This window comes from Thamnophis elegans, chromosome Z, assembly GCF_009769535.1.
Source record: "Thamnophis elegans isolate rThaEle1 chromosome Z, rThaEle1.pri, whole genome shotgun sequence".
NCBI lineage: Eukaryota > Metazoa > Chordata > Lepidosauria > Squamata > Colubridae > Thamnophis > Thamnophis elegans.
The window spans coordinates 43149759-43162839 of NC_045558.1; the positions used below are offsets into that span (position 1 = coordinate 43149759).

The 13081-nt window shown below is 36.6% G+C and overlaps 1 protein-coding gene across 6 annotated transcripts in view; it reads left to right on the forward strand.

The window, feature by feature from the left end:
* The window catches only part of CREB5 (cAMP responsive element binding protein 5), a 270328-nt gene that overhangs the window by 131557 nt on the left and 125690 nt on the right, over positions 1 to 13081 (forward strand). The window lies entirely within an intron of this gene.

A 13081-nucleotide genomic window follows, 5' to 3' on the forward strand; every position in this document is an offset into this window, starting at 1 on the left:
GCCAAGCTAAACAAGTGTGGAATTTATAAAAATTAAATTCAAATTATATGATTAGATCCAGAGCCAAAATTCATTCTGATAAGACTAGTTCATAAGACAACTTGTTATTCTTGTGCAATGTATGCATTAAAATATTGATTTTACTGTGAGTGTTTTATTGATTGTATTGTGTGATCAAGAGCCTCTTTTATTAAAGCCTGATAACAGCTTCAAGGAAATTCTAGAATATTGTTTATCATTGCTATTTTTAAAGATTTCACATTTTTAATTTAAAACAAAAACATTTTTGAGGAGAGGATAATAATTAGATTAATTATATTGTAGACATTTTCAAGAAAGAATAAATTTCTTTTAATCTGTATATTAAATCTTCAAGAATGCAATTCATAATTACAGATTTTAAAAAATGTGCTTTCTTGAAAATGGCACAATATGTTTTGTATATCTAGTTATGGAGTTTCACGATTTACTTTCACTTTATTTCTGAATAAAGAAAGGCATGAATGTGGTTATGTTATGGTTACTACTATTTATTATTTGCAGTTGTCTCTACCATGTATCATTAAATTAGACTATTTGCTGCATATCATTTATACTACAATTCTACATCTTTTAATCTGGAAATCCTGTTATAGAAAATTCAGTCAATGTGCATGAATTTGCACTGAAATTTAATACTTAATCCAGTATTATAAAAAACAGAAATAAGATAATGAGAAAATTATTTGGTCCAACTTAAAGTTTACAATATAGGATGCTGGTGTACAAGTTTACAAGAATTTATTTTCAAATAAAATTGGAGAAAATGGAGAATTGGATCCTATTAATTTCAGGAATGCAATTGATTAGCTTATATCTACTATTAAAAAAAATTGCAGCCTTGTATGAAAAAAATGGTTAAACCATCATTATTCTGCTTCATTTATTAAAAATAAAACTATCACACGAGAGTACATATGGACTTACAATCATTGTTATATCTGTGAATTAACAATGCTTCATGTTTAGGTAAAGGTTTATCAACATTAAGCAAGCATAAAACAACAACAGATTTCTGCTTAATCTAGTCTAATCTGTTGGTGCAATTGGTTATCTTGTGGTAAAATGGGTGATCAATCAACCAACCAACCAACCAACCAATCAATAATGTTTTAAGAAAGATATCCTTAAAATTAACATTGACCAAAAAACAAAATAGATATTCCAGTCATAAATAGAAAATAAATACTTTGTTTATTTAACATATCTTAATCATAATACTCATTCACACACAATGTTAATCTGTTATTACTATTAATATAATATTAACAAATATTAATTTAGGATATTGAAACTTTCCTGGTTTAATTCTACATTGTGAACGTTCATCATAGAAGTTTTTAAATGAAATTTAGCAAATTTTCTTCTTTAAACTACAACAAAATAGTAAAAGAGAGTTATTTTTCCCACCAGGCCTTTAAAAAGCATTTGTTTGAAAGCAGCTGCTTTCTTGTTCATTCTGTTCCATCTCAGACAAGGAAATGCAAATCACAAAGAAAAAAAGGCACATTTACTGAATGCTTTGATGACCTTCGATCATACAGATCAAATGAATAAAAATATTGTTAGATACTATTAAAATTATCCAAATAGATATGTATATGTGTACATAAAATATAATGAGATATGATATGATATCTAATAAGATATTATATGCTATGATATGACATTACAATAAAAATCCAGTTTAAGGCATAGAAAGCAGGAGACTGTGAATTCTAGTACTGTCTTAGACATGAAAGCTGATTGGATGACTTTGGGCCAGGCACTCACTATCGGCCAATAATATCAGATTTGGAAAACAAGCTGGTTGATCAATTTCTGTCCAGCTGATGACTCAATGTCTGATACATATCAGACTGTCAGCAATACAATTACCTCACTGTAAAACATATGGAATGTCATTAAAGATATTTAATTTTTCTTTGTATCCCAAACTTACTTTTGAAGCCAAACTTCTTTCTGTTTATACATAGGAACCAAATTCTTATCTGCTTAGCCTAACAAGTCTAACAATACAAATTTATATGAAAGAAAAAAAACTCTTAGCAAAGACAACAGACAAATATCTACAATTTAACAAGGCACATTTTAGAAATAATAAAAAAATCATTATTTTAATTTAATAACAATTTTATGGTAAAATGCTATCCTATAAATGTCTATTTAGAAATAATTTAATTTAGAGGCCAAAATGTATTTGTATTAAATAAAACAAGATAATTCATTTTATACATTTAATTTATAAAATATTATTTCATCTAAGGTTGCAATACAAATGGGAAATGAATTCACAAAGTTGTATTCAAACACTTAACTAATATAAAATAAGTGCATGAAATCCTGCATGAACTATGATTAATGCACTTTTTAATTGAATTAGTTTGGTATATTAAAAAATAGGTGCTAATCCCAGGCTACTCAAAGTTTTAAAGACAAAGAAGCACCTTCTAAGGGAAAATTGTTTCTCTTTTACCAATATTCTGAGTGTTTTCTTATTTATTTTTTTGCAAATCCTATTGGGACAGTAATTTAATACCTCTGAAGCTATTTGGAAGTTTTTGGAGTCAGTTCCCCCATTCTAAAATTTATAAAACGGAATACTAGATTTAAAAAACAAACATATAGTGGCTGAAATCTCATGAACTCTTGCACATTTTGAGGGTCCTTAGTGATCTCACTCAATATTTTTTAGTATCTCAGTCAATATTTCATTCTCTCTGAAATATTGGCCGATTTGACAGAATACTCTCTCCATCATGCTCCCCCTCCAAAATAATAGCCAACAACAAGCTACAGACAAGAAGCAGCTGTATTTAGAAAAGAATAATCTCACTCTCCCACCTAAACTTCGATCAATTCTATTGTCATAAAAGAGGAAAGTCCATTGTTCAGGATTTAGAGGGGAAAAAAACACATTTTAATGCAGTAGCATCGTGTGTACCACCTAATACAGAAAAGTTTGTATACTTTTGTAAATGTTCTGATTTCATGACAGTTTTTTTTATTATCTGCTATTTCTTTGAAACAGTATTAAATTGTTTCATATGTGATAGCTGCTATCATATATTTGGTCTGGAGCTAATCACTTCATAAAACTGATGCTCTCTATATTTACGCATGTGTCAATGAAGTGTGTGAATATACAAGTATACGAGTGATCTTTCTGTATGTATGAGAGAGCAGTTTATGATAAAAACAATTCTCTAATCTGTTTAGTGAGCCTTTGTACATAAGTTAAGAACATGTAATGACTGAAAATGCATCTAGTTCTAAATTGTTCAGGAAAATGAGAATCGATTCCCTGCCGAAATATGTATGAAGCTATTTAGATCAGCACAGTTGCTTTTCCAAAAGACTTGCACTATACCGAATTGCACTCATGTTTGAACCCCAAATTGGAGCCTTCTGCTTAAGATTAGCACCATTTGCATTAACATACATTTTTGTATAAAAAAGGGTGAGGAAAGGTAGGGGACAGGAATTCAGAAACAATAACTTCAGCAAATTGACATAAACCATCTGACATTTCCTTGTGAGACCTTTGTTGATAAAAATCAGGAGGAAACAATTTTATACGCAATGTAAAGAATTTTAGTCTGTGGAGATTTTTGTTTTGTTCGTAGTTCAAAAACAATAAATGTGGGGGCAACAACTAAGTAGTCTGTTAAAAGTTATGTTTCCTTCCCATTTATCCCTTTCCTAAATTCACCAGGTTGCAATTAAAATTGCACAAAGTCAGAAACAGTTGATGGTCAAGTGTACTTGGCACAAGATATAATTGTGTATTTAGTAATTCATATTTCTATTTTTACTTATTTTTTATATAAGTTGAATTGATTTTCCCCCTTTTATTTTGTAAGACGATTTTCTGAATGTTGGACATTTATAGTGATCTGACAGTTGTGTAGTTAAGAGTAATCATAAAAACAAGCAACTTGTTCAGCAGCAGAACAATAATTATCTCCTACTGGAACAATTATGTTCTCTAATTATATGTGAACTTATTTCCCTTAGGCAAACTAAGTTCAGAAAGGTTCTCTTTTGTGTTTCAGCTAGATTATTTTTTGCATTCTAAGTAAGGCTTTGATTTATCGATGATCTCTATAGAGATGACAATTTGAAGAAAACTCTGAATTTAGAATAAATATATTAAAACAAGTTTTTTCACATATTTGTCCCAATTTAATGATTTCTCACGGAAGGTTCAATACACATTTATTTTAATATGATTATGAGATTATTGGACACATTTTTCAAGGGCAAATTTATTGAAATAAATGAATGATGATGTGCTGGGGATATAAGTAATACTAACTGGGGAAAGATAAAATTCAGATCTAGAGGAAACATTTGTCTTATTTTTTTAAATGAAATGACAATGAAAAATAACAGGCAGATAGGATATATATTTAAGTTCGCATGCTCTTCTCCTAATCAGTTGACCCCAGTGTTGCATTTTTAGAATAAAGTTCTTTTCTCTGACTGTTTTTCAAACTTGGAAACTTTAAGATGTGGACTTTAAGATGCTGGCTGGGAAATTCTGCAAGTTGAAGTCTACATATCTTAAAATTGCCATGTTTGAAAAACACCCTCTAGATCATGGGTTTCAAACTCGCTGCATCACCTTGCCTTCACATGACATTTTGAGACATTTTTCCCATTAATGGAGCTAGGGTGTGTGTTGTGACTCAGCAGCAATCTTCTGTGAGTCTTTTCGGAATGCAAGATTAACGATGCAGCTGGGGCTCGTTAGTGGGGTTTTGGAGATAAAAAGACGGAGGGTGCCACCTCCTAGTTGCAGGAGTCAACGTTCCTTGGTTCATTCAACATTGATTGATCATCGGTTATGTAAGATACACTTGGAAAAGTGCTTTGTTTTCTGTAACCCTGATTCAAGAAGACACTTGGAGAAGTGCATTGTTTGTAAAAGTTTTTGTTTGGAATTCTGTTATCTGGTCAGAGACTTTATTTATGTTATTTTTGGGCTCACAGCCAGTTTGAACTGAGGACTGATAAAGAGAGTTCCTTTTAAGTTTGTTTGCCTGTCGTCTGTTTAACGAGCGGAGAAGGGGGGACAGAACAGGTGTGCGATTATTGTTTAATGTTGTATGGCGTTGGCTATGCACAGTATATATGTGAGTGTGTGAAAATGAAAAAATGGAAAATAAAAAACATTATCTCCGGAAAAAAAGAACAGGTGTGTGTGGCCTGCATGTTATGCATCCCATGGGGCAATTTGACACCCCTGCTCTAAATCAATATCAGGTTCTCATCTTCACTGGATATGCTAGCAGAGAATAGAATAGGATAGGATAGAATGAATTGGAAAGGGCCTTGGAGGTCTTCTAGTCCAACCCCCTGATGAGTTTCCACCCATTGCTTCTTGTCCTGCCCTCAGGTGCTTTGAAGAATAGCGTGACTCCCTCTTTTTGTGGCAACCCCTGAGATTTTGGAACACTGCTATCATGTCATCCCTAATCCTTCTTGTCATTAAACTAGACATTCTCAATTCCAGCAATCATTCTTTAATTGCAGCAACTGTTCTTTAAATGTTATATATTTATATTATTAAGCAAATATTACTTTAGATAAACCTGAGAAAAAACATTGTTAATGTGAGTGTGAACCTATCACAGTACCACTCTTTTTAAACATCTATCATTTTCCCTCTGGGGAAAAAACACTGGAGTAATACCTACAAAAACAATTTTAGGAGTGGACTATAAAACTGAGTGATTGACCAATTTTTTTTTAAAAAAAATTATTTGATCTGTTCATTCCACTTTGTCAAATTTATTGAATGTACTGAAATTTTTCCTAGGTTAGAGTATATAAATTTAAGTTTTTTTAAAAAAATTATGAAATTATGCTCTGTTTATAACTCTGCAGACCAATCACTAACATGTTATTTACTACTTACCTCCAAGTTCCACATACTTGATATTTAGAAGAATATTCATTATTACAAAATTGTGAGACACCTCTTCCACTCTGTCTTTCTATCTACTCCCCCTCTCTACATACATACATGCATGCATGCATACATACAGTACATACATACATACATACATACATACAAACAATAGGGATCAGATCTAGATCCAATCGAATTTAGAATAGATTGATTGAAATGAATCAGGTTGAAGAAGTTCAGTTCAAATGTGCTTCAATATGTAGTCAACTAGAAGCAGAGAATAAATAGAATATGAAATTAAGTTTTAGCAAACCAGATCCCAATAATAATTATTGATATACATTATCATTATCAGCATCCTACTTCCTTACTACTTCCATACTTCCATCGTGAAACTATTTTGCTAAACCTCTGTTTATGTTTGGACTGGAAAATTGATATCAAAAATTAACTGCAAAAATGGACTGGCCCAATAAGATCAATTTAAGCAAGTATAAGAAATAGATATTTATTGGTAAATAAGCCTTACAAAACAGACACACAACAGACACAATAAATAAGAAAGAAAACAGAGGATAGCCATTTAATGATACAGAACACCATCTAACATATCAGGGGGTAAAGACTAGAATGGCAAACATATTGGCTATCCTAAGATATGATTTAAACTTACCTGTACGAGATAGTAACATACTAAAGCATTTGTTTTAAGTCCTATTCATATCTCTTGAGAAGAAATCTATGGACTTATTAGTAGAAAAGTAAGTCATAATTATTTGCAACCCTAAGAACAAATATCCTTCTAATTTGTGGAACTACTTAGCTACCTTATTTGGATATCATACTTAGTTCTTTCGCTGATCACCTTATTTAGAAAACACAGTATCCTCCTCATATATCTATGACTCATGCTGTATTCATTTTGTTTCCTCTTAACTCTAAGCTATATTAAAATGAAGTCTAATAACCACAATTCTAAACCTAATTATGTGCAACTATATGCCACTGATCTCATCTACATAAACATGTTCAAGATTGGTTAAGGATCTTCAGAGGCTTAAAAGCTTAGTATACCAGGGATATAGTATAGTATAGGTTAAAACAGAGTGTACAGCTAATGGAAATGCATTTGTACTTTATATAAAAGTTTGTCTGCCAGTCCTATCTTTGTCATTAAGATAGTGACTATATCTCAAAAAAATGAAAAAGCAGAAATTGCATGTTATGCTTGGAATCTCCTATGGTGCGAGAGGAACAGAGAGGAGAGAGAGGGAAAGTGGGAGGGAGGGAGGGAGGGAGGGAGAGAGAGAGAGATAGAGAGAGAAAAGCATGTGTCAAAAATAAATGGTGTGAACTTGTGATACAATGTGGTGGGTGGAGGGAGCACAGCCATCTGCTTTAGACAGAAATGTTTGTCTTGGGTCAAGTTTGAGCTAAGACTAAGGAGGGAAATTGTCATTTAATGTCCATCCTTCCTTGAAAACTTTATTTTTCTTTCCTGAAAATTGGTGTGGACTGGAAGCAGCGAGTGCATGGGCATGCTCAAAATGCTTTCATATTGCCTTTGTTAGCATTTTTGAAATACTTTATTACCGCAAATATAGATTATGGATGTTTTGTTTTGCTCACATCTCTTTAGTTCTCTGCAACCTTAAACTAATCATCATCATCATTATCATCATAAACGGTGGCCCTTGGGGGGTGGGGGGGAGTTGCTAAACCTTGGAAGATAATTGTAGACTATAACCAGGTTTACTGTAATTCAGTCTACGTCTTCCATTATGATTTCAAATGTTTTGTTGAAAATAATAGAAACCATGCAGTCATATTTTGGTGGCCATGGTTGGGGAAAGCTGGCCCTATCATGCTGCTATTGTTCTTTTGTCACCATTTTACCAGTACTCTTTAACCTAACTGAGCTCAATCATATTTTATGATATAGAAGAGCACCGGTTGCCAACCTTCTTTCAAAATAGAGGAATGATTCCATGGAGAGAGATTTTTTTCTGTAGACTGTAGTTTTGCATGCTGTCCTCCTCCCACAAGTGGACCTTTGCTTGTTTGCCCATCCTGGTGGCTGCCACTCTAAAGACAGCACCAGAGAACTTATCTTCATTCATAGTATAAGGTGACCAGACGTCCCGCATCTGGCGGGACAGGCACGCCTTTCCATAATTTTTCCCGCATCCTGGGCCGTTCTCAAAAAAACCTGCTTTATTTTGGCGCTCGCAGCTGGCTTGCTCCCCCGCCCATCAGCTGCTAGCTTGATCGCTCGTTCCGTTCTACACTAAAAATCTAAGCCAGCCCAGCCTGCCGCTCACTGATTGGCCTGGACTCCAGCCAATCAGTGAGCTGGCTGGGATGGAAAACTTTAAGCATGTGGCGTGCTTAAAGTTTTCCATCCAGGCCAGATCACTGATTGGCTGGAGTCTGCTTAGCTTAGCACACCGCGCGAGTCTCCATTTCATTTCATCTTTTGCTTGCTGCTTAACTGGTGAGTAACGGTACCGGTGGGAATCGGGAGGCGCTGGGGAGAGGAGACGGCCCTCCTCTCCTTCTCCCCCTTAGCAGAGTTTCCCTGTGTCTCCCAGGTCACACCCGTCCCCTCTCAAAAGGATTCGGCTCGGCCACCGCTTCCTCCTCTTCTTCTTCCTCCACCTCTTCCTCCTCCCCATCCATGGTGGCAGTCACAGGATGGATGGGGTGGCGGAGAGAGAGAGAGAGAGAGAGCGAATGAGGGAGAGAGAGGGTTCCGTCCCGTGAGGAGCCGCCCACCAAGCTGCGGGTCCCCCCGCCGCCACCACAGGCTTCTTTCCCTCTGCCTCTTCCAGAGCCCAAGACCGCCTTTGCGAGTCCACGAGGCATGATCGCTTTCCACCACAGCACAGGCACCGCCACCGGCGGCAGAAGCTCCGGGCTGTTGCTCTGAGTGGAAGTTCTCTGCGCGAGGTGAAACAGCCGCCACCCCCGCTCCCCTCCCCTTCCCTGTGTGCGAGAACGGCTTTCTCGCACACAGGGAAAGGGAGGGGGCGGCGGTGGCTGTTTCACCTTGCACAGAGAACTTCCACTCGGAGCAACAGCCTGGAGCTTCTACCGCTGGTGGCGGCACCTGTGCTGCGGTGGGAAGCGACCACGCCTTGCGGACTCGCAAAGGCGGTCTCAGGCTCTGGAAGAGGCGGAGAGAAAGAAGGTGGCAGCGGCGGGTGACCCGCAGCTCGGTGGGCGTCCCCTCGAGGGATGGAACCCTCTCTCGCGCGCACTCTTTCTCTCGCCGCCGCTCCATCCTGGGCTGCCACCATGGACGGGGAGGAGGAGGTGGTGGAGGAAGAAGAAGAGGAGGAAGCGGTGGCCGAGCCGAATCCTTTTGAGAGGGGACGGGCGCGATTGGCAATGGCGGAGGCCATGCCGATGCTTCCTAGGTCGCGCCCCTCCCCTCTCAAAAGGATTCGGCTCAGCCACCGCTTCCTCCTCTTCTTCTTCCCTGTCTGCGGTTCCAATTGCAGTTGCAAGGAGTGGAAAGGAGAGGAAGGAAGGAGGGAGTGGGGAAGGAAAAGAAGAAGGGGGGAGAAGCTGGAAGGAGAAAAGATGGATGGAAGGAGAAAGTATGGAAGGAGAAGGAGGAAGATGGAAGAAGAAAGGAAGAAAAAGAAAGGAAGGAGAAAAGAGGGAAGGAGGTAGGAAGAAAAGGGGTAGAGAGGGGAGAGAGGGAAAGAGCAGAAAGACAAAGAGGATGAAGTTGATAGGCAAGAGGAAGGAAGGAAGAAAGAAAAAGGGAGGGAGAGAGGAAAGAAGAAAGATGGAACTAGAAAGAAAAGAAGGGAGGGAGGGAGGAAGGGGGAAGACAGAGAAAGAGCAGAAAGACAGAGAAGGTGAAGGTAGATAGGCAGAAGGAAGGAAGAAGGAAGAAATAGGAAGGAGGGAAGGTGAAAGGATGGAAGGAGGAAGGAACAGAAGTGAAGAGGAAGAGAGAAATGGAAAGAGCAGAAAGACAGAGAAGGTAGATAGGCAAAAGAAATGAAGCTGAAAGAATGGAAGGAGGAAGGAAGAGAAAAGGAGGAAGGGAGTGAGTGAGGAAAGAAGAGAGAATGGAAGGAGAAAGGAAGGAAGAGAGGGAAAGAGCAGGAGACGGATAAGGTGAAGGTAGATAAGCAAGAGGAATGAAGGAAGAAGTGAGGTGTCTCGAGGAGGGGGAAAACATTTAGTGACCAAAGTTACAATGGCATTGAAAAAAGTGACTGATGACCATTTTTCACACTTAGCGACCGTTGCAACCATTTTTCACACTTAGCGACCGTTGCAGCATCCTCATGGTCACGTGATCAAAATTTTGTTTGGCAACAGATTCATATTTATGCTGGTTTCAGTGTCCTGGGGTGACCTTTTGACAAAATATAAAATTTTTAATTAAGCCCCCCCCCCCCCCCGGTCAATGGTGTCCCTCTTTACCAATCTGAAAATCTGGTCACCTTATCATAGTAGAGAAGTGTAATTTGCTACAACATACCCAATAGGGTCAGAGTACAATTTGGAAGTGAACTCCGATTAGAAAAAAAATCAATAGTAGCCCATTTCGGGTGAGGGGTTATTATAAGTTCAGCCAGTAGCAGACAGTCTAAAAAAGTGAGGTGTCAGTGTAATATGACAATTCAGGATATCATTAATTTAGCTATAATCTTGCGAAGTGAGGAAAAAGGACACATTTTGCTGTGTTAATGTAACTGTCTTGCCTTAATTCTGTTCAGGTGAAAGTGGCCCAAAGAAATAAAGCAGGGCAAACAATCAAATTCATAGTTATTTTATTGCCAATCTAGTAGTATATTTAAAAACTCCACAACTAACAAAGCTAAATGTAACTAATCAGAGCATGAAGGCAGTGTAGTACTGCAGGCTACTTCTGTTGATCACCGTCTGCCAGCAGTTTGGCAGATTGAATCTCACCAGACTCAAGGTTGACTCAGCCTTCCATAATTCCAAGGTGGGTAAAATGAGGACCCAGATTGTTGGGGGCAATATGCTGACTCTGTAAACCACTTAGAAAGCTCTCTGACGTCTAAGTGCTATTGCTATTGCTACACCTACTGCTTACTACTTTGTCAGTTAAATGCAGGAGCTGAAAATAAGCAAATTGGACAATTTATTTTGTTTTGTTTCTTTTAAGTTTAGTTTATTGATTAAAGCTCTTTAATAACGTCTTTGTATTTGTTTGCTCCAAATAGTTATGTGGCAATTATTCCTTATATTAAATTATTCTATTTACCATTTATACAGAAAATCCATTAAAATTTCTCATCATAACAATTATTTTACAGATATTTGCATATATGTACCAGTTTTAGAACAGATAAAAATATTTTTCTAATTTATATATAACTGCAAAAAGGAATTAAAAAAAGAAAATTAATCAAAATATATACTGTTGTGGTATTTGGCACAGTCAGCCAAATATTTAGACTGGATTTTGGCATTTTTAATACATCTAATTCCCAAGGACTTGGGTTAGGCAATATTGTTGTCTAACAGTGTTAAAACTATTAGAGCAGGATATAAACCTGTTTTAAATAAAGATGCCTTTTAAAATTGACTGATGGTGATTCTGATGAGTACATTGACACTGAAACAATTATATCAAATATGATACTTTATAATAAGAAACACTTAAATACAAAAAGGTACAAATTAACCTGGATATGTATAGCTTTTGGGATTACAATTTTATATATCTATTTAAAGACAGACAGACAGACAGACATACATACATACATACATACATACATACATACATACATACATACATACAAAGTGAGACATCATATTTAAGTAAAGTGCTGTAAAAAAAGCACAGAGAAAAAAGATGTTAATCTAACATACATGTTTCCAAAGAATCTAATATTTAAGTTTGGATCAACAAAAAGTACTGATTCATTTACAGAATGAACTGTGAGGCAGTTGACAGCACATCTGATGAAGTAACACCTCTCTGTCTCACTTGGCCTGAATTTAGAAGCTGGCCTACTACTGTTTTCTGCCCTATATCCAAAGAATCATTTCAAAAAGTCAGAATTTTCTTTTTGGCCAGTAACTCTCTTATTCCTCCCTGCTTACAACTGACAGAACCTTTACACGGTGTGTCCTATCCAGTCACTTTTTAATAGTCTAAAACAGCAAGCCCTTGCTTTTTTATGCTCTAGCAATTTCATTTCTGTTTTATGTACATATTTAAACATGTACATGTTTAAAAAATATTAAACTTTTATTTAAAGAAGGCATCTGGTTTAATGTTGTTGAGAATTATCAATATAGCTGATATTATACAAAAGTCCCATCTGACTTTGGTTCCCTTCACACATATGTGCTAGTTGTTCCTGACTCTAGGGGGCGGTACTCATCTCCATTTCAAAGTCAAAGAACCAGCACTGTCGAAGATGTCTCCATGGTCATGTGGCCAACATGATTAAACACTGAAGGTGCATGGAATACTGTTACCTTCCCACCAAAGTGGTCTCTATTTTTCTACTTGCATTTTTACATGCTTTCGAACTGTTAGGTTGGCAGAAGCTGGGACAAGTAAAATGAGGTCACTCCATTACGTGGTGCTAGGGTTCAAACCGCTGAACTGCTGACTTTTCTGATCTACAAGCTCAGCGTCTTAGCCACTTAGCCACTGAGCCATTGCGTCCCTTTTCCAAAATCGTACAATACTGCAGGATTCTATGAGTATCAAGGATTGTGAACCTCCAATGACTGATCACTTTCCATTTAATTTTTTTTTAAAGCATCACCTCTATCCTAAAAAAAAGCTCTTGAGATGAAGGCATGCAGACATTTTCAGAATACACTATAGACGTACACGGAATCAATTGATCTGATTTATCTAGCTTTCCCACCTTGCAAATGTCAAGCAATCTGCTTGCATTACAGCTTAGATATTTTTCCATGTATTTTAGAAAAAAACATATTTATATTTCATTAGGAAGTTCAATTTCTTGGACTAGCCTATCAAATTAATCATAACATGGACTGAAAGAGATGCTCTTTTCATAACTATTATCCCATAGCTTTCTAACAATTTATGAATGAGTCTGGTCTCCTTGGTGTTATGTTTATATTAATTTTATAAGCATTGTA